The sequence below is a fragment of the Phyllostomus discolor genome, chromosome 6 (assembly GCF_004126475.2).
Source record: "Phyllostomus discolor isolate MPI-MPIP mPhyDis1 chromosome 6, mPhyDis1.pri.v3, whole genome shotgun sequence".
Taxonomy (NCBI): Eukaryota; Metazoa; Chordata; class Mammalia; order Chiroptera; family Phyllostomidae; genus Phyllostomus; species Phyllostomus discolor.
In genome coordinates this window covers 18,269,273-18,295,799 of record NC_040908.2, presented here as the reverse complement: position 1 = coordinate 18,295,799, position 26,527 = coordinate 18,269,273, and the positions used below count along the sequence as shown (strand labels likewise).

At 42.5% G+C, this 26,527-nt stretch overlaps 1 pseudogene; it reads right to left on the bottom strand.

Moving 5' to 3' along the window:
• Positions 1-23,699: 23,699 nt before the first annotated feature.
• Positions 23,700-25,514, bottom strand: LOC114500024 (annotated as a pseudogene).
• Positions 25,515-26,527: the final 1,013 nt, after the last annotated feature.

Sequence of the window (26,527 nt, the reverse complement as noted above, 5' to 3'; positions counted from 1 at the left end):
GGGAGAAAAGAGAATGAGGAGTTATTGTTTAAAAGGTAGAGTTTCAGTTTTGCTAAATAAAAAGTATTCTGTGAATGTACTTAATGCCACTGAATTGTTCACTTACAAATGGTTAAGATGGTAGCCATTACACACCTATTAGAATGGCCAAAATAAAAAAAACTGACAATGCCAAGTGCTGGTGAGGATGCAAAATGATAGAGCCCCTTTGGAAGACAGTTCGGCAATTTCTTACAAAGCCAAATGTAGTTGCACTGTGTGGCCCAGCAATCACACTCCTAGGCATTTACCCAATTATGTCCACACAAAACCTGTACACAAATATTTACAGCAGTTCTATTCAGAATTGCTAAAACCTGAAAGCAACTAACATGTCTTTTAATAAGGGATGGAAGAAACAAACTGTGGTACATATGTACAGTAAATTATCGCTCAGTGATAAAAAGAAATACACATATACCATCAAGCTGTGAAGGGCATGGAGGAACCCTAAATGCATATTGTTAAGTGAAAGAAAGAAGCCAAACTGAACAGACTTCATACTGTGTGATTCCAGCTATACGGCATTTGGAAAACTACAAACTACTATGGCATATGCAAAACTACAGAGAGAGTAAAAAGATCAGTAGTTGCCAGCAGTTTATGGGGAAGAGGGAGGGATTAATAGATGGAGGACAGGACTTCTAGGGCAGTGAAACTATGTGTGATACTATAATGGTGAATACATGATATTATGCATCTGTCAAACCCCACTGAGTGTACTCATAAAGAGGGAAGGTTAATGTAAACTGTGGACTTTAGTTAATAATAGAGTATCAGTGTTGGTTCATGTACTATAACAAATATGCCATACAAATGCAGGTCATTACCAACAGGGGAAACTGTGCAGGGAAAGGGGTATGTGGGAATCGTCTGTACCATACGCTCAATTTTAAAATTAAAAATGCTCTAAAAATTAAGGTCTATTAAAAGGGCAATTTATTCACAACTTTAAAAAAGATTTTAAAGATTCACTGCCAGAATAAAGCAGGAACACAATCCACATTTGTTTCTCATCATTAAGAAGGGATTAGAGTCACCACCCCCACCCCCAGTTTTTCCAGATACAGCTTTGTTTCATATCAGAGGTAACCTGGTGTCCTGGAGGGAGGCCAGAGCTAGGGCTGTTACAGGATGTTTATATTACAGGAGGGAAATGCTGTCAGGGGGAACAATGGCATATTAACTCCAAATATTGCATCTAGTGCAAAAAATCAGACTTGTGAAGTTAATGCCTATTTAGGAAGTACTGTTTTTTAAAAATGGCTCTCCTTGATTGAAGTCATCGCCACCAGACCGCATTCCAGGAGACAGGTGTGGAAGGTCCAGTGAAAGTTCATCAGAATGGCAGAAGGAATTAAGACTATCCAGCAGAAATTCATGAGTATTTATCAACCTTTGAGGATTTCATTGGTGCTCTGGATGCTGTAGGCGAGCTGCTGAAGATCATGTTTGTTTATAGTAGTGAGTTCTCGCAGAAGTTGGACCCACGTGAACAAGCAAAACTAGATTCAGTTTCTGTTTACACATTAAATTCAGTATTTTAGGTTTATTTGGCAACTGGGGGAGTTAATCCTGAGGAACATCCAGTAAAGCAGGAACTGGAAAGAATCTGAGTATGCGTGAACAGAGTCAAGGAATAACAGACAAAGAAAAGGCTGGCTCAAAACCACAAAAACAAATAATCCAAAATTTAAAAGGGGCAAAAGACCTGAATAGACACTTCTCCAAAGAGGATATACAGATGGCCTGTAGACCTATGATAAGATGCCCAATGTCACTAATCATCAGCGAAATGTAAAATAAAGCTACAATGAGATGTCACCTCACACCAGTCAGAATGGCTACCATCAGTGAATCAACAAACAAGTGTTGGAGAGGTTGTGGAGAAAAGAGAACCCTTGTGCGCTGTTGGTGGAAATGTAGACTGGTGCAGCCACTGTGGAAAACAGTATAGAATTTCCTCAGAAAATTAAAGACGGAACTGCCTTAAGACCCAGTGATTCCACTTCCGGTAACATATCCAAAGAAACCCAAAACACTAATTCAAAAGAATATTCAAGGGTGGGCAAAAGTAGATATACAGTTGCAAGTATGCAAAACATAGACTTTACGCTTGCATTGTTATTTATTATTGTATTACTTATTTGTATTGCAACTGTAAACCTACTTTTGCCTACCCTGTACACACCCCTATGTTCCTTGCTGCAGTATTTACAACAGCCAAGATTTGAAAGCGGCACAAGTGCCCATCAGTAAATGAGTGAATAAAACAGCCATAGTACATTTACACAATAAACTACTCTGTGGCCATAGAAAAAGAAAACAATTTTAATTTTTGTGACAGCATGCATGGACCTGGAGAATATTATGCTAAGTGAAATAAGCCAGTCAGAGTAAGACAAATATACACCACAGAATTTCACTTATATGTGGAATCTAATTAACAAAACAAACAAAATAGAAACAGACTCATAGAGACAGAGAATGGATTGACAGCTGTCAGAGGGGAGGGGCTGTGGGGACTAGGTGGAAAAAGCGAAGGGATTAAGCCCCCCCCCCCCCCCCGCAAAAAAAACCTCATAAACACAGACAAGAGAATGGTGACTACCATAGGGAAAGGGAGTGTGGGGCAGAAGAGGGTAAAGTGGGGATCACTGATGGTGACAGATGGAGGCCCGACTTTGGGGGCTACACAAACAGTGCAATATGCAGATGATGTGTTATAGAACTGTATACTTGAAATCTATACATTATAATTTGTTAACCAATGTATTCAACTCATTCAAATTCAACCCAACAAATTCAACTCAAATACTAAATAAATAAATGTAAAACAGGAAAAGGTTAGCAAGCTGAACAGAGGTGTAGCTTCAAAATTTGTAAAAAATGCCTTTTGAGAACCAAAATGTAAAATTTCATCCAACATTGCCAATAAAGGAAAAAGTAAAAATTAATCTTTTGGTGTTGACGTATACATATTCAAAAAGTACACCATTTTTATTATTTTACACAAAGTAGATGGTGATTATGTGGCAATACAAGTTTTGAATTCATATATAAAATTTACATTTAAATTTATAATGCCAAATACATTTTTCCCAGAAAATTTAAGTTAGCTGTATTAATTTTCCTATAGAACACTGTGAAGGTTATTTTTATTTGTAGTTTACCATCTCTTTTGACAGAACTCATATTTCCTTATATAGGTTAATCTTGCAAGTATTATTTTATAGGCAACTAGGAAATTTAAGTTAATGGTTTTTGTAAAAGGTTGTCTATTTTAAAAGAATAATGACTTTACGAAGTATGATATCTGAAGGCTGAAGTATAAATACATCTTTTTTTCCTATATACAAGAAAAATGAAATTACTTAAATGTCCATTTTTCCTTTCTGTGTAGTTACTTCATCATGTTTCCATGATTTTGGAAATTGTTTGTTTTGATATTTGAAGTGTGAATTTAAGACTTTAAAGTTATGTTTTAATTCTTGGCACTTTGCTTCTATGTACTATTTAAAGTAAAAAATATCTTTACTACAATAATTTTAGATAGGAAATGAAGTTGTATATTAATGGCTGAATTTTGGTATAATGTCTGTATCCTATTAAAAAAGGATGCAAATGTTATGGGGAGAAAAACATTAAATTTCTGTAGTATTTTGCATAAACTTACTAGGTTTGTAGGAGGTTTTTTCCTACTTCACAAAGTGGAGTTAATCATCTTCAAATGTGGCAATGTTTCTCAATTTCTTTCTTTTACATACTTTTACTGGTTTTTTTACTTCTGCTATTCTCATGATTTTCTAGCTTTTTCTATGGAAAGGGTATAATACTGTATAAAATGAGAAATCAAACAGATGAACTCATATGTATGATACAGTGTTTGGGAAAATATATTGATGTGCAATTTACTTTGAAATGCATCCCAAAAAAGGGATGGATGGATGGACGCATGCATGTATGGGTAGATGAGTGAATGCATGCGTGGATGGATGGATGGATGAATGGCTGAAAGAATAAATCCAAGTGGGCCGTTGTATGATAAAGCAAGTATCATAAAATGGTAATGCTGGAATCTAAGTGGTCAGGATACCAATGTTTACTATGAAGCCTTTCAACTTTTGAGTGTGAAATTTTTCATAATAAAATGTTTTTTAAAAGTACATACCAGAATGAAAATATAAAATTTAACACTTATAATCTGCCTCCACCTCTTTCCAAAAGAATTCTTTTCGAGTGCAGCTTTGTCACTAGTGACTGTGAGCAAGCTGCTAAATCTTCCTAACTCAGTTGCCTCCTGTGTTAAATTATGAAACTGGACAAAATCAGCAGTTTCCAAATGTCATTTTATGTGTTGGTGGCATCAGAGTCATTCTGCAGCCCCACTCTAGACCTATAAAATTAGAATCTCACGGAATCTCTGTTCTTACACATGTACCCTGTGGGGTTTGATACCAGAGAGGGTTGGAAACTCTTTGACTATAATCTTTCCATTCTGGAATGAGTGCCTATTTACATAGACCTCTTCCTGGGAACCCAAGTTCTTGAATTTTTTAAGGCTTAAGAATCTTGTTTAAATATAGATTCTGGGGGCAAGGGTCTTAGATTCTCCATTTAAGAAGTTCCCAGCTCCTAGGCCAATATGCCTACACCATATTTCAAGAAGCAAAGAGCTAGAAGATTGGAAGCAAAGGTAAGAACAACTCACTATACTTACCTGGGCTCAGCTCTCCTTCATGGCCAAACCATACTCACAGGAAGGAAAGCATATTAAACATCTTCCATTTCTGAATTTGATATAAAATAATCATAAGGAAAGCCTAGTGCCTTTTTCATATGAGCAGCCATTGTTTATGGAGAAAAGCTCAATGTGGCATTTAATTGAAAGGGTGCGTGATCCACTTACCTTTGACACTTTCAGGCAATCATAATAAAGTTCACCAGGCTGTTCTGGACTAAAGAGAGACACCTTCAGAAGCTATAAATATGACAAGGCTAAGGACATACTGAAGCCTGAGACTAAAGAAAAAAGACTAAGAAAAAAATTATTTTAAAAGCAAACAAACAATGGCAACTCAATGGATGTTCACTGACATACCTGAGGATTTCATTTGCTTTCCTCATTGCTCTCATGTGCTATCGGACTCACCTTTCTAGTAAGAATTTTTCAAATATTTAATAAGAATTAATTATGCTTCAATCACTGTGTTAAATATTTATTAAGCACCAGCTATATACTTGGCACTAGAGGCAGAGAAAACAATGACAGAAACAACAGAACAATGAGACAGATAGGATCTCTGTCCCTCAGGGTTTGCAGTCACATGAGTGAACAGACATTAACCAAAGCGTCATCATAACAAATACCAGATTGTAAATGAGATAGGCATATAAAGGAAAAATTTACAGTGCTAGGAAAAACTACCAGGGGAAACTGTTTTAGACTCAAGAAGTCAAGTCGGGATTTCCAAAGTGAGTGCCAGTGAAGCTGACATCTAATACCTGAAAAGGGAATATCGGTTGAAGAGGAAAGTAGTTAGAGTACTTGGGGAAAAGAGTATCCTGGGCAGAGAATATTCTCTACGAAGGCAATGGGCGTTTGGCTTTTTCCAGCCAATGCAGCTGGACTTGATTAGGCCACGGGAAGAAAGTCCAAGCCGAGGATTAGGAGGGCAGGGGGTATCTTATGTAGGGACTGGTCGGTGTAAGGCTAAGAATTTAGACTTTGTATTAAGTGCAAAGGAAAGCCACTTAACAATGGAGTGACAAGATCTGATTTGCTTTTAACAAGACCATTCTGGCTGCTGTGTGAAAAATAAATTTAAAGGCAAAAAGCAGGGTCAGTCTAGGGAATGGCAACTCACTTAGGATGCAAAATTTAAAGAGCTGCCCAAAGCTCGGTGACCCAGATAAATAATATTTTAAAGCAATAGTTTTTCCATTTTTTAAATTTTATTGTTGTTCAAGTATAGTTTTCTGCCTTTCCCCCCCACCTCTTCCCCCTACCCAAGCCATCCCCACCTCCCTACTATGTGTAAATTCTGTAAACTGAAAAAGTTTATTTCATGACCATTACCTTAAAATAAAATTTTTTATTATAATTTAAATCTTTTCTTTACTTAGCTACAATGAGTGCATCCACACGCTTAAATTGAGTTAGTCTATGTTATTGGAAAATATTGTTAAAGACGATTTGACAAAATCTATCAAGCAGTTGATCTCTATAAAAACTGGCAAATTTTATGCTGCAAAATACATACTATATTTCTCCATTTTATTGGGATTATTAGTCCACCATATGGAGAACTAATGGTTGCTCTAAGTTATAGAATTCATAACACGCCTGCCTTAAAAAGCATATTGGTGCTTTTCTTGCATGGGATCTAAGAAGGAAGTTAGAAAACAAGTACAAGAAATCCACATGGGTGTACATCACTTATTTTTTGTTCAGAAAGGAGAATCAAGGACATGAACTCAATCAGAAAACAAAGAATCCCTGTGGAAATACATTGATGTATGTCAGCAAAGCAAGGGCAAAAACCAAGAAAGATGAAGCCATGGGGTCCGAGAACACAGCCACCAACCAAAGCCCAGGAGAGAGGACTGCCAGGATGCGGCAGAGCGAGAGCAAGCTTTCCCCGTAAGACAAAAGTCAGTGGGCTCCACAGAGCGTGTACTCAGCAATGAGAACAAAATGCATTTCATGTCACAGAGGGATAAAGGAAGCACGTATTTCTTCTGTTCAGTAGGGAAGAAGGCAATTGGAATTTGTAAGAATAAAAGTCACAACAAAGCCACGGTCCAGATAGGAAGCAAACTGAAATAGGTCTTGATTTGGAACAACTGACGGAATTTGAGGAAAGCAGCGTTCTCTCAGAGGGGTCAACAGGTAGCCCGTGAAGGAGGAAATGTTGTTGCCCTTGCGCAGCGACAGTCCCTGCACTAATATTTACATAGTGATAAAGTGCCGGTGTTACTTAATGCCGTTCAAAGTTCAGAATCAGTTATAGACAAAACATTGAATATTTATAGCTACAGAACAGAGTGTAGCTGTCACTAACCTCAACGTCATAAAACGCAAAGGCAGAAAGCAAAAGTGAAGCTGGAAAAGTAAAGGAGATGGGAAGGCGGGTGTGATCATGGTTCCCATAATACATTGGGGAGACAAGAGGTGCTATAAGGAAGCGGATGGACAAGAAACAGCAGTATACCTTATTTTAAGTTATGAAGACTTCCAATAGAATAACCAAAGACACTAGAACTACCAAAACTGGGGAGGAGGGAGAATAGCTTAAGCGGTTAAGTCCCTGCATTTTAAAGGTGGAATATTATTCCAGGTTATAAAGATGACTATCTCGTAAACAAAAACAAAATGAGCTACCCCCGAGAAGCAGAACTGGGATGAGGAACAAAGACGGCATGGCATTTGGGCTGTGATATGTCAGTACAAGTTCTCTGGGTTGGCAGTTTTTCTTTACTAAGCATTAATTTAATGCTTTAAAGATATTTTAATTTATTTATCTTTAGAGAGAGGGGAAGCGGGGAGAAAGACAAGGAGAGAAACATTGATGTCTGAGACATACATTGATTGGTTGTCTCTCACAGGCCCCAACTGGGGACCTGGCCAGCCCAGGCTTGTGCCCTGAGTGGGCACAAGTCAATCTTTCAGTTTACAGGCCAGCACTCAATCCACTGAGCCACACCAGCGAGGTCATTAATTTTTTAAATTATATGTCATTGATTATGCTATTACAGTTGTCTCAATATTACTCACTTTGCTCCCTCCACCCAGCACCCCCTACTCCCTCAGGCAATTCCCACACCATTGTTCATTGTTCATGTCCATGAGGCCTGCATAAAGTTTTTTGGCTAATCCATTTCCTATATTGTACTTTACATCCCCAGGGCTATTCTGTAACTACACATTTGTACTTCTTAATCCCCTCACCTCCTCACCCATCCTTCCATATGGCAACCCTCAAAATGCTCTTCATACCTATGATTCTGTCTCTGTTCTTCTTGTTTGCTTAGTTTGTTTTTTAGCTTCATTTGTTGATACATTAGTATTTATTGCCATTTTATTGTTCATAGTTTTGATCATCTTCTTTATCTTAAATAAGTTCCTGAAGTAAGTTCTGGTCTGGTTTTAGTGCATATATAAATAAAGGTAAAATCACATAACCACTCGTAGAATGAGAGCAGCTCAAATTTTGATTAAACAAATACAAATTGAGTGTATATTATGTATAGGCACTGGACTAGCTGATAAAAATTCTGTATCAAGACAGGACTAAAAGCATTAGCTCATCCCTAGCAACACTTTAACTGCTTAAAATTTTAGAAAATGTTTTCGTTTAGTGCAGAATTTCTTAACATTGACACTATTGACATTCTGGACTAGATCATTCTTTTGTGGGCGTCTGCCTGTGCATTCTAGAATATTTAGCAGCATCCCTGGTTTCTATCACTAAATACCAGTAACACACCCTCCCCTCCCCCCAATCCCAGTAGCGACAACCAAATATGTCTCCATACTTAGCAAAATATACCCTGGGGGCAATATTGTCTCTGGTTAAGAATCATTTTAAAATAAGAATCTTATTTTTAAAGAACTAAAATTTAGTTTTGGAGATAGTACTACTACTGTGCCAGCCTTGCCTATTTCTCATGTGATGAATTTGTCTTGCACACAGCTGAACATTCAGACTTGAGAAATATAAACAACACTGCATTCCAATTCTTAGAAAAGATCACTGGGGTCTTGAGCACTGCAGTTGAGTGGCATTTTCAACTAACTCATAAATAGCAGAACAAATCTGACTCAATATTTTTAGCTGAGGGAGGTCTATCTTAAACCATGCATGGCTGATAAAAATGTGCTTTTAGGATTTCTCCAGAGTGAACCAGATGGTCTGCTTATGATCTGCCCACAAAATCTTTCCCTTCTTTTCAAATAAAAAGCTATATTTTTTACTTTCTGCTTCCAAGATAAAAAAAAAAAATCCAGGCCACATTAGACACTAAGTAAACTATCACTAGTCCTGGGGTCCCTGAGCCTTGGGTAACCTAAGGATATTGTCACTTAACCTTCATGGTCTTAACCCTCATGCCCCCTAGGCTTTATGTATGTCCTTACAGTAATAACAAACACACATGTACTGCTTATTAGGTGTCAGGTACCATTCTAAGCTCTTTTACATATGTTTACATTCAAAATTTTTTTCTACTTGACACCTAACAGACACATATCTAACAGATACAATTTGATGGATTTGCACATATGTCAAATCGCCACAACAAATGCATTCTTTGGCAAAATACCACAGAAGGGAGGCTGAGTTATTGCCTGTGCTTCAGGAGGCGTATGATACTAGTTTGTCCCATTTTTAGTGATACTATTCTTGACATGGCTTAATGTAGTGTCTGCCAGGTTTTTCCACTGTCAAGTTATTAGTTTGCCCTTTGTACTTAATAGGTATCTTGTTATTAATATTCCTCAAACTTTCACTAGTTTCAGCATCCATAATTATTACTCAAATGGTTGCCAAATGATTTTCTAAATTCCATCATTTCTTTCTACTTTTAGAATGTTCTTTATCTCTCTGTCTCTTCCCCTCTCCCTCTCTCTCATTGCAGTCCTGTTTGTGACTCAATACATCACATCTCTTTACTTTCATCATTTATTTTGAGGTTCACATCGCCACAGATTTGGTCAATGTGAGGTCTTTCATATAAGCTTCTGTGACCTTGACACAAAAAGATGTTCCAGGCTCACCTTATATTTGCCCCAGTCCTGGAATCAACCACTTCTTCAAGAAACCTCAGTTCTTTTTAATGACAAATGGGGTTTAGAAGCCAACATCTGAAGCTCCATGAATTCATTACTACTGAGCTCGATGAACAGAACCTACATACGTGTATTCACATACACCATGAATGAAAAAGGGGCCACACACTAAACCCAACACACTCAGAGGAGGCCTGCAAGATGGCCTTACAAACTCAGAGACAGAAAGTAACCACATAGGAAAGGACTTCCAGCCAAGATGGAAGCATAGGTAGACACACTGTGCCTTCTCACACAACCAAAATAAGGTCAGCAACAATTTAGAAACAGGATAAAAACCAGATCTGACAGAAAATTGAACTGTATGGAAGTTGAACAACCAAGGAGTTAAAATATACACATTCATCCAGACCGGTAGGAGGGGTGAAGTTGGGCAGCTGGGCAGAGAGGGGTCGAGGCACAAAAAGCAGTGGCCCCAGATGCTTAACACATCCCCAATACATAAGGTATCCCCAGCACAAGACTGTAGTGGGAGGACCCTGGGTGCACAGGCAGCTGGCAGACCTAGCAAGGTGGCAACTGTGAAGCTAGGCACTGCGCACAAGGCACTTAGCTGTCTGGGCCACATTCTCGTGCAGATGAACCAGGCGAAATTGGGCAGTGAGACAGACCGAGCAACCCAAGGTCCCAGAGCCAGGAAATAGAACCGCGGGACACTGATTGGAAACACCTGTGGGGGTTGAGGCACAGGGAGAGACTCCCAGCCTCACAGGAGAGTGTGCTGGAGAGATCCACACGGTTCTAGAATGCACACAAGCCCACCCACCCAGGAATTAGCACCAGAAAGGCCCAGTTAGCTTGAAGGAAGTGGCGGAAGGGACGGAAATCAGACAGCGAGAGGAGAAAGCATCATCATTCCCTCTCAGACCCCACCCCCACATACAACATCACAACCCAGCAACTGGGTTGCCTCACCCTGAAGAACACCTGAGTCTCCACCCCTCATACATAATAGGCGAGACCAGACCTGCCCCCCCAAAATGGCTGAAACGGAAATAAAAATCAAAACCTCAGAGCCAATACTTTTAAGCAACCAAGAGATAGCCAACCTATCAGATGCACAGTTCAAAGCACTAGTGATGAGGATACTCACAAAATTGGTTGAATTTGTTCGCAAATTAGATGAAAAAATGAAGGCTGCGATAATAGAAATGAAGGAAAATGCACAGGGAACCAATAGTGATGGGAAGGAAACTGGGACTCAGAACAATAGAGTGGACCAGAAGGAAGAAAAAAACAACCAAAGAGAAAAGAAAGGAGAAATAAGAATTTTTAAAAAAATGAGGAACTTAGGAACCTCCAGGACATCTTTAAACATTCCAACATCGAGTTATAGGGGTACCAGAAGGAGAAGAGGAAGAGCAACAAGTGGAAAAGTTATTTGAACAAATAATAGAGGAGAACTTCCCCAAGCTGGCAAACGAATAGACGTCCAGGAAGTTCAGGAAGCTTAGAGAGTCCCAAAGAAGTTGGACCCAAGGAGGAACACACCAAGGCACATCATCATTACATTAGCCAAGGTAAAAAGAAGGAGAGAATCCTAGAAGCAGCAAGAAATAAGGAGACAGTAACCTACAAAGGAGTTCCCATCGGACTGTCAGCTGATTTCTCAGAAGAGACCTTACAGGCAAGAAGGGGCTATTCCAAGAAGTATTCCAGGTCATGAAAGGCAAGGACCTACATCCAGCAAAGCTTTCATTTAGAATGGAAGGGCAGATAAAGTGCTTCTCAGATAAGGTCAAGTTAAAGGAGTACATCATCACCAACCCCTTATTTTATGGAATGTTAAAGGGACTTATCTAAGAAAAAGAAGATAAAAAACATGTATAGTGAAATGACAGCAAACTCACAATTATGAACAACCACACCTAAAACAAAACCAAAAACAAACTAAGCAACTAGAACAGAACAGAACCACAGACATGGAGATCACATGGAGGGTTAGCAACAGGGGAGTGGGAGGAGGAGAGAGGGGGGAAAGGTATGGAGAATAAGTAGCATAGATGCTAGGTAGAAAATAGACAGGGGGAGGGCAAGAATAGTATGGGAAATGTAGAAGCTAAAGAACTTATGACACGTGGACATGAACTAAAGGGGGGGAATGTGGGTGGGGGAGGGTGTGCAGGGTGGAGGGGGATGGAGGGAGTAATGGGACAGCTGTAATAGCATAATCAATAAAATATTTTAAAAAATAAGAAAATAGACTTCCGGCCAAGATGGAGCCTATGGAGGCATAAGTGGATGCACCGTACCTCCTCGCACAACCAAGATTAGAACAACAATTTAGAGGCAGAATAACACCCAGAACTAACAGAGAATTTATCTGAATAGAAGTCTGACAGCCAAGAAGTTGAAGTAGACCCGTTCATCCAGACAGGTAGGAGGGGCAGAGAGGAGCAGCCAGGCATGGGGTTCGGGGCTCAGAGCACAGAGAACAGGGAGAACTGGGCACATAAGGCAACCGGGAGCGCGTGAGACATCTGGGGTGCACAAGATCGCAGCAGGTGGACCCTGAGTACTCGAGCGGCAGCTGGCGGACCCAGTGGGGCAGCGATTGTGGACCAGGGCAGAGCGCGCAACCCAGGATCCCAGGGAAGGGACTGAGGTCCCAGCAGAATGGAACAGCCGCCATTGTTCCCTCCCACCCCCGCCCCACATACAATGTCACAATCTAGCGACTAGGGTGCCAGGCCACTGGAGAACACCTAAGGCTCCACCCCTCACTGTAACAGGAGCGACCAGACCCCCAAAAAAAGACAAGAGAGAGAGAGAGAGACAGAGAGAGACAGAGAGAGAGAGAGAGAGAGAGAGGCATATCTCAAACAGAAGAACAGATCAATGCCCCAGGACTCATCATTTTAAGCAATCAAGAGATAGCCAATCTATCAGATGCACAGTTCAAAGCACTGGTGATCAGGAAGCTCACAGAACTGGTTGATTTTGAGTGCAAATTAGATGAAAGAATGCAGGTTACCATAAAAAAAGATGAAGGAAAATGCACGGAGAACCAATAGGAATGGGAAGGAAACTGGGACTCAAAACAATAGAGTGGACCAGAAGGAAGAAAAAAAACAAACAAACAGGAAAGAATGGAGAAATAAGAATTCAAAAAAATGAGGAGAAGCTTAGGAACCTCCAGGACGTCTTTAAATATCCCAACATCCAAATTATAGGGGTACCAGAAGGGGAAGAGGAAAAGCAACAGATTGAACACATATTTGAACAAATAATAAAGGAGAACTTCCCCATTCTGGCAAAGGGAATACACTTCCAGGAAATCCAGGAAGCTCAGAGAACCCCAAAGAAGTTGGACCCAAGAAGAAACATACCAAGGCACATCATAATTACATTAGCCAAGGTAAAAATGAAGGAGAGAATCCCACAAGCAGCAAGAGATAAGGGGACAGTCACCTACAAAGGAGTTCCCATCAGACTGTCAGCTCATTTCTCAAAACAGACCTTACAGGCAAGAAGGGGCTGGAAAGAAGTACTCCAAGTCATGAAAGACAAGGACCTACATCCCAGATTACTCTATCCAGCAAAGCTCTCATTTAGAATGGAAGGGCAGATAAAGTGCTTCTCAGATAGGGTCAAGTTAAAGGAGTTCATCATCACCAAGCCCTTATTTTATGAAATGTTAAAGGGACTTATCTAAGAAAAGAAGATAAAGAAAAAACATGTATAGTAAAAGGACAGCAAACTCACAATTATAACAACCACACTTAAAGCAAAATCAAAAGAAACTAAGCAAACAACTAGAACAGGAACAGAACCACAGAAATGGAGGTCACATGGAGGGTTAGCAACAGGGGGGTGGGAGGGGGAGAGAGGGTGAAAAGGTACAGAGAATAAGTAGCATAGATTGTAGGTTGAAAATAGATAGCGGGAGGGTAAGAATAGTATGGGAAATGTAGAAGCTAAAGAACTTATAAGTATGACACATGGACATGACTAAAGGGGAGGATGTGGTTGGGAGTGGATGTGCAGGGTGGAGGGGAGTGAAGGGGTAAATGGGACAACTGTAATAGCATAATCAGACTTCCGGCAAGATGGAGGAATAGGTGGACGCACCATACTTCCTCGCACAACCAAGAACAGAACAACAATAATTTACAACAATGAGCTGCAGTCATAATATCAGAACTGTCAGAGGATTTATCTGAATGGAAGTCGGATAGCCAAGAAGTTGAAGTAGACCCGTACATCCAGACTGGTAGGGGACGACGAGCCGAGCGGGCGCGGGGCTGGCGCGGGTTGCCGGCGCGCGTAGGTTGGGGGAAATTTGGCGCAAAATCGGCGCGACAGCCATCTGGGGCGCAAGAGCGCAGCGGTGATCCCTGAGTACGCAAGCAGCGGCTGGGGGAATCAGTGGGGCAGCAATTGTGGACCAGGGCAGAGCTCGCAGCCCAGAAGTCCAGGGAAGTGTCTGAGTCCAGGAGAACGGAACTGTCGCCATTGATCCCTCCTGTTCCTGCTCCCGCCCCTGCCCCCACATACAACGTCACAATCTAGCGACCGGGGCGCCCAGCCCCAGTGAACACCTAAGGCTCCGCCCCCCACCGTAACAAGAGCGACCAGACCGGAGGAAAAAAAAATAAATAAAATAATAGGAGAGATAGAGAAAGACGTAAGACATGTTTCCAGCAGAACAGGTCAGTCCCCCAGGGCTCATCCTTTTGAGTGACCAAGAAATAGCCAATCTATCAGATGCACAGTTTGAAACACTGGTGATCAGAAAGCTCCCAGAATTGGTGGACTGTGGGCGCAATTTACATGAAAGAATGCAGGTTACCATAAAAGAGATGCAGGAAGATATACGGAGGAGAGCCAATAGTGAAGGAATCTGAGTCTCAAAACAATACAGTGGACCTGAAGGAAGACAGAATCAACCAAGCAGGAAAGCATGATGAAATAAGAATTCAAAAAATCAAAGAAAAGGCTAAGAGCATACAGGACACCTTTAAACGTTCCAACATCCGAATTATAGGGGTACCAGAAGGGGAGGACCAACAAGTGGAAAAGTTATTTGAACAAATAATAAAGGAGAACTTCCCCAAAATGGCAAAGGGAACAGTCTTCCGAGACTTCCGGCAAGATGGAGGAATAGGTGGACGCACCGTGCCTCCTCCCACAACCAAGATTAGAAAACCAATAATTTACAACAATAATTTACTATCAGAATAACACCCAGATCCGGCAGAGGATTTATCTGAATGGAAGTCGGGCAGCCAAGAAGTTGAAGTAGACGCGTCCATCCGGACTGGTAGGAGAAGACGAGCCGGCGGGCGTGGGGCTGGCTTGGGTCGGCGGCACGCGGGGGTCGGGGGAAGGTTTGGCGCGAAATCGGTGCAAAAGCCATCCAGCGCGCAAGAAGGCAGCGGTGATCCCTGAGTACGCAAGCTGCGGCTGGCAGACCCAGAGGGGTAGCGATTGTGGACCAGGGCAGAACTTGTGGCCCAGAAGCCCAGACAAGGGTCTGAGTCCAGGGGAACGGAACTACCGCCATTGTTTTCTCCCGCCCCGCCCCCACGTATAACGTCACAATCTAGCGACTGGGAGAGACAGGGGGAAAAACAAAAAAACAAAAACTATGTTTTCAACAGAGCAGATCAGTCCCCCAGGACTCATCCTTTTGAGCGACCAAGAACTAGCCAATCTATCAGATGCGCAGTTCAAAACACTGGTGATCAGAAAGCTCACGGAACTGGTTGATTTTGGATGAAATTTAGATGAAAGAATGCAGATTACCATAAAACAGATGCAGGAAGACACGCGGAGGAGAGCCAATAGTGAAAGGAAGGAATATGAGTCTCAAAACAATACAGTGGACCAGAAGGAAGATAGAATCAACCAAGCAGGAAAGCATGATGAAATAAGAATTCAAAAAATTGAGGAAAAGATTAAGAGCATCCAAGACACCTTTAAACGTTCCAATATCCGAATTATAGGGGTACCAGAATCGGAAGGGGAAAAGCAACAGATTGAGCACATATTTGAACAAATAATAAAGGAGAACTTCCCCAATCTGGCAAAGGGAACAGTCTTCCAAGAAATCCAAGAAGCTCAGAGAGCCCCAAAGAAGTTGGACCCAAGAAGAAACACACCAAGGCACATCATAATTACATTAGCTAAGGTAAAAACGAAGGAGAGAATCCTAGAAGCAGCAAGAGATAAGGGGACAGTCACCTACAAAGGAGTTCCCATCAGACTGTCAGCTGATTTCTCCAAAGAGACCTTACAGGCAAGAAGGGGCTGGAAAGAAATATTCCAAGTCGTGAAAGACAAGGACCTACATCCCAGATTGCTCTATCCAGCAAAGCTCTCATTTAGAATGGAAGGGAAGATAAAGTGCTTTTCAGATAAGGTCAAATTAAAGGAGTTCATCATCACCAAGCCCTTACTTTATGAAATGCTAAAGGGACTTATCTAAGAAAAGAAGATAAAGAAAAGACATGTATAGTAAAAGGACAGCAAACTCACAATTATTAACAACCACACCTAAAGCAAAACCAAAAGAAACTAAGTAAACAACAAGAACAGGAAGAGAACCACAGAAATGGAGGTCACATGGAGGGTTAGCAGTGGGGGGGGGGGAGGAGGAGAGAGGGGGAAAAGGTATAGAGAATAAGTAGCATAGAATGTAGGTGGAAAATAGATGGGAGGGCAAGAATAGTACGGGAAATGTAGAAGCTAAAGAAATCATAAGTATGACACATGGACATGAACTAAAGGGGGGGAACGTGGGTGGGAGAGGGGGTACAGGGTGGAGGGGAGTGAAGGGGGAAATGGGACATCTGTAATAGCATAATCAATAAAATATATTTTTAAAAAATAGCATAATCAATAAAATATATTTAAAAAATAAAATAAATAAAACAAGTGGTAAAACTGCCATTTTCTGGGGCATTTTGTCAATCTGTTGAGATTTTGCTTCTCAGCAATTGTCGTTAGTTTGGCTCAAATAAACTCGTAAAAACTCTTAGAGGTTTGGACACTTCTTATGCTCAACAACACATAATCATACATACACATATATTAACATTTAGTCATCATCACAGTCCTATGAATTAGCTACTGCTTTCATTATTTTCATTTTATAGTTGAAGAAACTGAGCGTCAGAAGTTAGGTAACATGCCGGACTTCCAACAAGATGGAGGCATAGGTGGATACATCATACTTCCACACACAACCAGGATTAGAACAACAACAATTTAGAGGCAGAAAAACACTCAGAACTGACAGAGAATTTATCTGAATGGAAGTCTGACAGCCAAGAAGTTGAAGTAGACCCATTCATCCAGACCGGTAGGACGGGCGGAGCCGGGCGGGCGCGGGTCGGCAGCGGCGCACGGTGATCGGGGAGAACTCGGCGCGAACTCGGCGCGAACTTGGCGCGAACTTGGCTCGAACTTGGCGCGAACTCGGCGCGAACTCGGCGCGACAGCCATCCGGGGCGCAAGATCGCAGTGGTGGACCCTGAGTACGCAAGCAGTGGCTGGCGGACCCAGTGAGGCAGCGATTGTGGACGAGGGCAGAGCTCACAACCCAGGATCCCAGAGAAGGGACTGTGATCCCAGGAGAACGGAAGTACCGCCTTTGTTCCCTCCCGCCCCCGCACCCGTCCCCACGTATAACGTCGCAATCTAGCAACTGGGGTACCCAGCCCAGGTAAACACCTAAGGCTCCGCCCCTCACTGTAACAAGAGCAACCAGACAGGGGAAAAAAAAAAAAAAAGGAGAGACAGAGAGAGATATGTCTCCAATAGAAGAACAGATCAGTCCCCCAGGACTCATCCTTTTGAGCAATCAAGAGATAGCCAATCTATCAGATGCACAGTTCAAAACACTGGTGATCAGGTAGCTCACAGAATCGATTGATTTTGGGTGCAAATTAGATGAAAAAATGCAGGTTACCATAAAAGAGATGAAGGAAGATGCACGGAGAGCCAATAGGGATGGGAAGGAAACTGGGTCTCAAAACAATAGAGTGGACCAGAAGGAAGCAAAAAACAACCAAGCAGGAAAACATGAAGAAATAAGAATTCAAAAAAATGAGGAGAAGCTTAGGAGCCTCCAGGACATTTTTAAACATTCCAACATCCAAATCATAGGGGTACCAGAAGGAGAAGAGGAAAAGCAGTAAGTGGAAAAGTTATTTGAACAAATAATAAAGGAGAACTTCCCTAATCTTGTAACAGGGTGCAGCCAAGAGGGGAGGCTCAAACAGGGATCTGTAATAAGATCCAGAAGAGCCTGGAGACAATTGGCTCCACACCACAGGGCCACACCTGCCCAGAATCTGGCAACTGTAGCCAATTGTGAGAGGAGCCGGAAATGGGGTTTCAGAGGAAGATTGGCGCTGGGATTTAAACCGAGATGCGGCAGCCATTGGGGGGGAGGAGCACGCGCAGCCCTGCAAGAGAGAGTCACACAGCTTTAGCAGAGTGAAGACTCTCTCGACCCTGAGGGAGAGGACCACGTGCCTTTGCCAGAGTAGGGACCCCCGCAGCTTTAGGAGATACGGTACTCTGGACTGGGCAAAGGGGGAAGGAAGGAAGGACTGTGTCTGTTTGTGGGTGCTTTAAGGGACTGTTGGATTTTTAGTGAAGACATTAGGTCCCTACTTTAAGTTTGTGTAGCATTAAATAAACGTTTCCTTTCCTTTTCACAAATCTCTGGCATTGAGAGACATCTTTCCTCTGGCAGCGGACATAACGGACCTGGGGGCTTCTTTATATCGTCCCAGGCCCCCCTTGTTTGTTCTGTAACAATCTTGCAAAGGGAATAGACTTCAAAGAAATCCAGGAAACTCAGAGAGGCCCAAAGAAGTTGGACCCAAGAAGAAACACACCAAGGCACATCATAGTTACATTAGCCAAGGTAAAAATGAAGGAGAGAATCCTAGAAGCAGCAAGAGATAAGGGGACAGTCACTTACAAAGGAGTTCCCATCAGAGTGTCAGCTGATTTCTCAAAAGAGACCTTACAGGCAAGAAGGGTCTGGAAAGAAGTACTCCAAGTCATGAAAGACAAGGACCTACATCCCAGATTGCTCTATCCAGCAAAGCTTTCATTTAGAATGGAAGGGCAGATAAAGTGCTTCTCAGATAGGGTCAAGTTAAAGGAGTTCATCACCACCAAGCCCTTATTTTATGAAATGTTAAAGGGACTTATCTAAGAAAAGAAGATAAAGAAAAGACATGTATAGTAAAAGGACAGCAAACTCACAATTATGAACAACCACACCTAAAGCAAAATCAAAAGAAACTAAGCAAACAACTAGAACAGGAACAGAACCACAGAAATGGAGATCACATGGAAGGTTAGCGACAAGGGGGTGGGAGGAGGAGAGAGGGGGAAAAGGAACAGAGAATAAGTAGCATAGAATGTAGGTTGAAAATAGATAGGGGGAGGGTAAGAATAGTACGGGAAATGTAGAAGCTAAAGAACTCATAAGTATGACACATTGACATGAACTAAAGGGGGGATATGGGTGGGAGAGGGTGTACAGGGTGGAGGGGAGTGAAGGGGGGAAAATGGGACAACTGTAATAGTATAATCAATAAGATATATTTATTTAAAAAAAGAAGTTAGGTAACATGCTGAAGGTCTCCTGGTTAAGTGATAAGCCCAAGGTTGGAATGCAGGCAGTCTGGCTCCAGACCTATCCTCTGAACATAAACATTTAAAGATAAAGGTCGAGAAGGAAGGTTTTCTTACATCATCTAAAATTCCTGTTGAGTTCTTTGGCTATAATGTCATATCCTGCTTCCTACCTAGGAAACAGGAGAGTAGGGAATGTACTGCTGACCTGGGAATCAAAGCCAAAGAGCAGACTTGACATAGCATCACTTCTTCCCTCTGGAAAGTTAAGGTTTACAGCCTGACTGGTGTGGCTCGGTGGGCTGGGTGTCATCCTGAAAACTGAAAGATCACCAGTTTCATTCCTGGTCGGGGCATATGCCTGGGTTGTGGGCTAGGTCTCCAGTTGGAGGTGTGTGGAAGGCAACCGATCAATGTTTCTCTTCTTCTCTTTCTCCCTCCCTTCTGTAAGAAGAAATAAATAAAGTATCTTTTAAAGAAAAGAAGAAGAAACCCCTGGCTGGCGTAGCTCAGTGGATTGAGCGCAGGCTACGAACCAAAGTGTTGCAGGTTCGATTCCCAGCCAGGGCACATGCCTGGGTTGCAGGCCATGGCCCCCAGCAACCGCACATTGATGTTTCTCTCTCTCTCCCTCTCTCTCCTTCCCTCCCTCCATTCCCTCTCTAAAAAAAGAAAAATAAATAAAATATAAAAAAAGAAAGAAAAGAAGAAGAAAACTAAAGGTTTGTAACTTTGCCAAACTTGCTATGCCTAGCTCCCTCTTCCTTAGGAATGAGTCTAGTCCTTCAGGAATGTTCAGGCCCTAAGGCTTCTGATGACCCTGCCCAGCAATCCAGTGGATGTGCTAAGATGTCATCTCAAGCTGTGCTGAGGCTCCATCTCCTGCTGTGTGTCTGTAGCCCAGTGGAAGTGGGGCTCTTTCATGGAATCCTGAGAAAAGCATTTCACAGATCCACGCACGGGAGATTGTGGTGTGGTAAGATTTATTCTGGGTACAAGGCTGCCTCTCTGTCCCTTCTCCATCTGTCCCTCTGTGGAAAAAGTCCAACCGTGTCTTTAGCAAGGCGAAAACAAAGGCCAGTGTCCAGCGTTTCTGTTTCGCATCAAAACTTAACTCATTTGGAGCCGGCAAGTGGCTACTAAGCGGTCTCAGTTCCTGTCCAGGTAGCTTAGTATGGAGCCTCTGTACCAAGGCCCCTGCCTGCAGCCTGTGCTGGGGAGTCTGTGCAGCTGCCAGCCGTGCAGCTTCTAGGGCCCCAAGGTCACAGAGACAGAACGTGTGGGAGTGCAAGGGGTGAGCCCATGTCACCAAGAGAGAGCTCTTCTTTGTTCCCTGAGATCATGGTACCTCAGGCTTGGGAAGGACCAGGAGCTTTTTCAAAATGACCAATCAACTTCCCAAGTTTTTGTGGTCTTCGGATGGGTCCACCCCCTCGCCAGTTGATCCCTTTCCCAGGTTGGACTGGCAGGCTTCTATGGTCAAGCACTTCCTCCTGTGCCATCTTGACTACATTCTTTTTAAAAACAAAGATTTTACTTATTTATTTTTGGAGAGAGGGGAAAAGAGGGAGACAGGGAGAGAAATATTGTTGTGAGAGAGAAACATCGATCAGGTGTCTCTTGCACATGCCCCTACTGGGGACTGAGCCCATAACCCAGGCATGCTCCCTGCTCAGACTCAAACTGGCAAATTTTGCTTTGTGGGATGACGACCAACCAACTGAGCCACATCAGTCAGGGCCATTCTGGCTTCTACTCTTCATGTGTTTACCTCCTCCTGTTTCCCCCAACAATCTGGTACCAGACAGGAAAGGGAGAGGCAATGCTGCAGGGAGATTCCATGCGGTGTGTGAGGCTGTAACTCCCCGGCGAAGCAAACAGGCTTATGCTCCCTGGTTCATTGTGCTCATCAGTGTGCTCATCAGCAGGATTCCCTTTGCTTCCTTCCTTATTAATAACTAGTTAACTACCTAGGGTAACATATTCAAACTTCTAGTTATGCAAAGCAAGAGAACTAGTGTTTTTAAAAGTGGAAGATGAAGAGGATTGTGGGTTTTTAGATACTGTAGAAGGAAATGTATTACTTTAGAATTAATCAAGAAATACTCCATGGTGGGATATTGCAAAGCTTTTAATACCATCCATCCAGAGAATACTTGCCTTGCTCATGACTATGTTGCTCTTAATGGAGCAAAAATATTAAGAATGCCTGGTAAGCCAATTTAATTCTGACCAGAATAGCAGACTTAGGTCACGACACCAATTGAATTTATCCTGGGGAGATTTTGTAATAGCAAAAAGAAAACTGTTGAACGTAAGTTAGATGTATGCTTTCAACTTTGGGAGTGATACCATGAAAATTTTTTTAAAAATCCTATGAGAGCAAGGCCAGGGATTCTGAAAAGAAATAGACAGGGCTAAGAAAGCTCTAAAAATAATATTCCTACAGTGTCAGTGATCCTTTTGAGTAAGAAGGGGAGGTGTTCAAAGCAACCAATAAGCTATGCAGGGAATTCTCAGGTGAGCTCAGACGTGCTCAAAAGGTCAAGGATGAATGAGAAAATGTGAAACACACTCTAAGTATAGTATGGCTGGGTAGCCAGATCACAAATTCTCTCTGTATAGACCTGTACATATCTGAAAAGTTGATACACTGCAGGTCAGTGGGGATTTGTTGAATTATTTACTAAATATTACTTGGAGAATTATTTATCTATATGGAAAACAGTAAAATTGGTTCCTATTTCATACCATAAACAAAATAATTAAAAGGAGTATGAAAGTTCTAAACATGAACAGCAAAGATTTTAAACAAAGGGATGCTGAGAATAGGGAGACTATCCCATGACTTCAGATAGAAAAAAGTGTGGTTTTTCTAAAACACAAAATTAGAGCACACATAAAAAAACAATTGACCTTTAACTATGCTAAAGTTTAAAAACATCTGTACATCCAAAAATACCATAAACAGAGTAAAAAGACAGGCTGAAGACCAAAAGAATGTATTTGCAAATGCAAATGTATGACAAGGGATTAGATTCTTGAAGATATAAAGAACTCCCACAAGTCAATACAAAAAAGACAACCCAATATTGTAAACTAATAATGATGATCATGATAATGATGACAATGATGACAGGGTAAGGAAAAGCACAAGAGCCCTTTATGGAAAAGGAAACCTGACTAGCCAACAAATATATAAAAGGTGCTCCACTTCATTGGTAATCAGGGATGTAAAAACCACAATGAGGTACAATCAGATTGACAAAGGTTAAAAATTCTGAGAATGTTAGCACTGGTAAAGACGTGACGCAAAGGGGAAGTTTTGGTATAGGGCATGTTTGTTCATCCAACTTGGAGAGCAGTTTGGCAGCTTATATCGAAGCAGAAGATGTACAAGCTCTAGGACAGAACAATTCTACTCCTAGGTAAATTTTCTTTGAGAAATATGTTATTTGTGTGCCCAAGGCACTATGAAAAAGAATGGTAGGCCCTGGCCAAGTAGCTCAGTTGGTTAAAGCATCACCCTGATATGCCAAGGTTACAGGTTCGATCCCTAGTCAGGGCACATACAAGAATCAACTAATGAGAGCATAAGTAGGTGGATCAACAAACTCTCTCTCTCTCTCTGTCTCTCTCTCTCTCTCATGCTCCCTGTCTCTCTCCTTTTTCTTCTCTCTAAAATCAATCAATAAAGAAATGTTAAAAGTATATTTAAAAAAAGAATGTTCACAGCTACATTGCATGTAATAGCACTTTGGTAACAACCTCGAGGCTCTATCCACTGGAGAATGAATAAATAATGTGTGGTATATTCATTCGAGGAAATCTTCTATAGCAGTGGCAATGAATAAATTTATAGCTATCTGTATGCCCACAGATGAAGCAGGATGCGTAAGAATACATAAAGATTCCATTAACATACAAATTTAAAACATACAAAAAATCCTACATATACTGCTTAAGGATCTATACATAAGTAATAAAATTATAACAAAATACATGGGAGTGAAAAACAAAATTTAGGAAAGTCAGTGGTGTGGGGGAAAATAAAGAAAATATGATCACAGAGTACAAACTATTAGTAACACTTTGTTTCTTAAAGCTGTTTACTTCTTAACACAGGTGATTCATTAGTCTGCATACCTTTTTATAAATCTGAAATGTGTCCTCGTATATTTACTTATTTTTATTTTTATTTTTTAGAAGACACAAGACATTTAGAAGACATTTTGTATGTAGTTCTTACATTCTCAGTGTGAGCTGCGCTGGAACCCACTGCCCCACCCAGAAGTGGCTCAGTCCTGGAGGCAGAGGAGGGAAGGAGGGGGGAGGGTGTCAGAGCTCAGGCCCTAGGACCCCCATTCTTCCTCAGTGCTGGGGCGCTGGGGGCCCTATTCTCGTCTCCTGCCCTCATCTGGGCTCCAGGAAGGAGAACAGCTGGAACTGTGGGTCTGGGGCTTCTCTTCCACCCTGACCCCCAGGTTGGAGGGGGAATTAAGGGATCAGGGGAAAGCAGGGGACAGGGAAGGCAAAGATGTTAAGAAAGATGAGGGCCAAAGGAGAATCAGAGACAAAACACCAATAGGGGGGGGAAAAACAAGGTGGGAGGAACAATACCAAAATCCATCCCAAATTGGAACCCGCCTGGAAAAAAAAAGGAAAGTTCTCCAGTCTCATAGAGACATTATTTGGTGCAACTGCCTCTGTGGTGGGCAGGCTCAGGCCTCAGTCCAGGCCTGGAAGCAGTGGCGTGGCCCCTACAGCTGGTCCTTGGCCTGGCCAGCAGCAGCATCTTCTTCCTCCTCCTTCTCCTCTTCCCCCTCATCGTTCTTGTCTGCCTCCTCCTCTTCCTTGTGCTTCTTGTCCTCATCCTCCTCCTTTAGCCTCTGTATCCCATCCTGCTTGTCCTTCATTTGCTTTTCTGCTGCCTTTGTGACACCCCAATGTCTTGTTGCCAAACTGCTCGGCATATGCTTCATCGTTGGTGATGAGGAAGTTGGCGGAGATGGTGCCAGACTTGACCTGCCAGATGTCTGGGTCCAGCACGGGGAAGTTTTCACAGGCGTCGATATTGGTATCAGGAGAGTACCTGGGGTTGTCGATCTCTGGGTGGATCCAAGTACCCTTGGAATCTGGGTTGTCCATCTGCCAGGGCTTCCGCTCGCCCTTGTAGTCTGGGTTCTGAGTCTCTGGTGGTTCCCACTCTCCGTCCATCTCTTTATCCCAGGCCTCAGGCTTCTAGGCATCGGGGTCGGGGATGTGCTCAGGCTTGTCCCAGTCCTCAGGTTTGGAGTCTTTGGGATTATCCATCTTGGACCGCTCGCCCCAGCCTTCCATCTTTGAACCATCAGGATCCTTTATCTTCTTGGGTGGTAGGAAGGCCCAAATATCTTCCAGGGAGCCAACTCCACCTGGCTATTATCAATTTCCACCTCATAGGTGTTATCAGGCTGCACAATCAGTGTGTACAGGTGTGTTAATTCATCATCCTTGCAACGGATGTCATTGTTGATCAACACGTTCTTGCCCTTGTTGTTGAAGATGACATGAACCTTCTTGGTGCCAGGGCCACAGATATCAGGGCCAAACATAATGTTGTATTCAGAGTCACCGTGCATGTCCTTCTGGTCCAAACCCCTTGGAAATAGCTTCACATAGCCACGGCCACATTTGATGTTCTGCTGGCATTTCACAGTAAACTGCACCACCTGCATCTGGTCCTTGTCATGAAAGGCTTAAACCTGGCTGACAGGGCATAAAAGTGGGCATCCTGGCTCATCTGCAGCCCTTTATCTTTCTCTAGGCCACCACAGAACTTTGTGTCTCTGAGGACGAATTTGCCAAAATCCAACTTGTGTTTGGATTCGACCCAGCAGCTGGTCCGCCTGTCTCTGTCCAGAGACTGCTCCTTAAAGTAGTCAACAGGACTGCTGTAAGCCAGGCTGAGAAGGCCAAGCAGCAGCGGCTCAGGTAGCAGCATGGAAGGTGGAGGGGGTGGCAGCATGTGGACCTTGCAATTTACTTCTCCAACAGTGGCTCTGCAGCAGGGACCTGCAATGTGTCATGGTGTATTTAAAAGAAAAAATCACCTTGGTTCTATTTCCTGACTGTACGGTTATCATGATAGAAATGTATTTCCTCATCATAAGAGAGAGGTATTTCCCCTTTTCCAATTAAGCCTGTATGTTTTAGAATTTGGGTTCTTCTCCATTGGTGTGTGTGCAGGAGAGGAAGGGGCGGGTTGTACAACAACTCCTCCATATTTCAGTGGCTGTCAGGAAAAAATCATTCCAGGCCTTTCTCAGGAAAGGAATGAACCTGATGCTGAGGATGGAATAGTGATGTGGAAGAGACTGGTGCTTGGAATAAAAAAAGGAGTAGCCTGATTAGAAAAAAGGAGGGGTCCTAGGGACCGGAAGGGGATTGGGTTCAGGGGTTTTCTTAAGAGGTATATACATGTCTGTCTTATGTAGCCATGTCCAGGGTGGTCAAGATAAGTGCAGGGACCTTGAGAGCAAAGCAAGTCTCTGTCCTGTGCCAGCCTGTTGGTGGTGGGAAGATGGCATGAAGGCATCTAGGTGACTCCTACAGAGCAACAGGGCCTCCTAGATGGAGGAGGGCCATACCCCAGCAAAAGCATTCTCTGTATGGAGCAAGAGCAAGAACAGAAAACTCAATGAACTACACCCCGTCTTTGACATCTGCTAAGGCCAGGGGTTCTCTTAGGAGCCAGTGAAGGGCTTAGGGAATCTCATTGCTACCCATATTGGAAGTTCCTTTAGCCAAGCCTAAAGGAAGCTTAGGTTAATTTGAGAAAAACCAAGGAATGTGAGGTTTCTTCTACCTGAATGATTACACATTAAATTATCAGATAACTATCACACAGAACAAAGGCTAGGGACTATTAAGAATAGGTTCAACCCTGGCTGGCATAGCTCAGTGGATTGAGCGCGGGCTGGGAACCAAAGTGTCCCAGGTTCGATTCCCAGTCAGGGTACAAGCCTGGGTTGCAGGCCATGACCCCCAGCAACC